Source organism: Lynx rufus, unplaced genomic scaffold, assembly GCF_022079265.1.
Source record: "Lynx rufus isolate CCGP_SWC_20201006 ecotype Redwood Valley unplaced genomic scaffold, mLynRuf1.p SCAF_5, whole genome shotgun sequence".
Classification (NCBI taxonomy): Eukaryota; Metazoa; Chordata; class Mammalia; order Carnivora; family Felidae; genus Lynx; species Lynx rufus.
Genome location: NW_025814867.1, coordinates 120477629 through 120480550, shown reverse-complemented (window position 1 = coordinate 120480550; position 2922 = coordinate 120477629). Strand labels below are relative to the sequence as shown.

At 35.1% G+C, this 2922-nt stretch overlaps 1 non-coding gene across 1 annotated transcript; it reads right to left on the bottom strand.

Moving 5' to 3' along the window:
- Positions 1-233: 233 nt before the first annotated feature.
- Positions 234-341, bottom strand: LOC124527358 (U6 spliceosomal RNA). Its single transcript, XR_006965822.1, has one exon. It is a non-coding gene; the product is annotated as a U6 spliceosomal RNA (small nuclear RNA).
- Positions 342-2922: the final 2581 nt, after the last annotated feature.

The following is a 2922-nucleotide window of genomic DNA, read 5'->3' as shown; positions in this document are numbered from 1 at the left end:
TTTATAGCTACATTTTGTATTTTTTAAACCATTATGTATTTGAAGTTAGGGTTTAATAATGCTTGTTTTGTTTTCTTGCATTTTTTTGCATTTAATTTGCTCCTAGAAATGTTACTAGGAATTTTAATTTTCCTTGAGGCTATTATATATTGTAAAATGTATTATAATATAATTTAATTTGTTACTTTCTTTAAATATATGAACTGTGTAAGACCTACTTGGTGAAATGGAAAATATAGGTGTCATTTTTCCCCCTTCTCACTTGTCATCCTTGCACAGAGGCCATGCTTATTTTCTCTGTATGGTTCCAATTTTAGTATGTGTGCTACTGAAGCAAGCACTTTCCCCCTTTTTAGTCTCAGGTTAAAGTTTTTCCCAGAAACTTCAATTTTAAACACTTATGTCCCACCCAGTACTTTTTTTTTCTTCCAAAAGATTGATTATTGTACATTCAGCACTATATTCCTCACCCTGTCTTTAGAAGAGTCCTACCATCTGTGTGTTCCTTTCCAGAATATTTCCTCCAGGTTGACATCTCAATTTAGAATTTAGTTACGTGATTGAGCTTTCCTGTGAACCAGACTGTGATTGTGGTCATAAATTTCTTTTCTCTGGAAGGCTGCCTCTCAAATGTTCATCAGTTAGCAAGTAAAGCTAGTCAGTTCTATCTAGGTCATGTTCATTCACCCTGAAAGCAGTATTCTAGAGAGATAAGATGAATTTATACACACATGATAATTACCAAGTAAGCCTGTATGAAGTTATAAAAATAATTCTAAATTTCTCTTATTCTTTTATAATGCTTTGTAATATGTACAGTTTCCTTTTCATTTTAAAATTATTTCCTTTGCTTTCTATTTTTCCACATTACAATACTTGAAGATATATATGTATAGGAAGAAAAACAGCTTTAAGGAAATAAATGTGAACAATTCATCAAGTTCATTTTTTTTCCTTGAAAAACTATCATGTCCATTCAATAAATTACTCTTTGCTTTTTGAGAAAACTCAAAACACTTTAGATAAGTTAAATATAGATAAATTAATGAACACTTTAGATAAGTTAAATATAGATAAATTAATGAAAACAAATATATTTTAAAGCCTTTATTTCAAAAATCTACTTCAGTTGCAGAACCCGATATATTTTTATTTAGTCTGGTATACTAAGTCCTTAATATGTTAACAACGTTTTGTTTATTATGCGTTTTTGCAGAATAAGAGGCAGAAAGGAAGCAAAGAATGAAAAGATCCGATTTTGTACAAACATAAGTTTTTAAAATGTTGGGCATATTTTTAAAAAATCAGATAATGTTAAAAAATATTAATGTTTTATTTATTTTTGAGAGACAGACAGAGAATCATGTGGGAGGGGCAGAGAGAGGGAGACACAGAATCTGAAGCAGACTCAAGGCTCTGAGCTGTCAGCACAGAGCCTGATGCAGGGCTCCAACTCAGGAACCGTGAGATCATGACCTAAGCCAAAGTCGGACGCTTAACCTACTGAGCCACCCAGGGGCCCCTAAAAATCACATAATGTTTTAAAACATACTAAAGCAATACAACCAGTAAGCAAGGACATAAAGCAGCTATAAAATAGCATTTCCCAGGATATTGTAAATATTATCTGAAACTTAGAATTCTGTAAATTAAGGAAAACATAGATTTTGTGATATGGCTAAGTAATATAAAATTAATGGAAGAAATTTAAGAAATCTACTTTGGGTAGAAAAAAATAACTGCTGGGAATATTTATAATACAGAAGGCTGAAGTATACAGTCTCACAAAAACATTGTGAAATGTAGGGAAAGGCACTGATGTTATATTTCACCTACATTATACATTTCTTCAGAACCAGCCCTGATTCTGATAATCAAGAATTGACTCTTAATTATAAATCCTATCATAGACACAGCAAATAGTAACTAGTTTTGATATGATGTTATGTAGTTAACTGGGTCACCCACTCACAGTCACTGTGTAGGTTAATTGGAAACAATCCAATGGTAATCCCATCGGTTTCCTGGTTTGCTATGAATGTCCAGGAAAACCTATTATCACATTCTAGAAAAGGGAAAGAGAGGTGAAATTTCTACAGGAGAATTATGATTCTCTGGGTCAGGAGCTGTGGGAGCCACTGTAAATCTGAAAGAGCCTTTTGTCATGGATCAGAAGCCAACAAAGGCCCTGGGCCAAACTTTGAGTACACAGAGATTCTGCTCCAGGAGTTGGGAGCAGAATGGGTCGCTCACAATGGCCACAGTGAACACCAGAATCTGGTCTACAGGATTGTAACTGTTGAACCTGCCAATTTGGCACTGTTATGCTCCGATATCAGAAAGAGAAAGCCCTTCCAACCTTCCTGGCCTTGCAAGACCCACTGCCCGCCAGCTTTGTTTCTTTCCTGCCTTGGTCTGGCAGTTGCGATGGAACACAGGTCTCCAAAGTGCTTCCTGTCTCTATGGAAACTGGCAAGCAGTACCAGACTGATGGCCATGCTCCATAGTGGCTGGGCAGAGGGTGGCACAGAAGGTGGATACCAGGTGTTATCCCTATAAGGCAAGCTGAATCCTGAAAGGATAGAGTCAAAGAAAAATAAATGATGTGGTAACCTAGGAAAACAGAAATACTTAAAGTTTTTCAGAACAAACCTAAGTGCTAGAATGAAATCACGGGAAAATTACTAGAGAATTCTAAATATTCATGGGAACAGAGGAACATTCCAAAAGTGGAAACATTTTGCACTTAGTTATCAGTCTTAATCTTTCCTCTAATTTCCTTTCTCACATGATAGAGCATTTATTGCACTTCTCTTGAGAATTTTAGGCTTGCATTAATAGGATTTGTGCTTTTCAATCCAATAGGCTTTAGTATGCAATATGTGTTTCAGTACATACAACTACTGAGCCACAACTTTCACA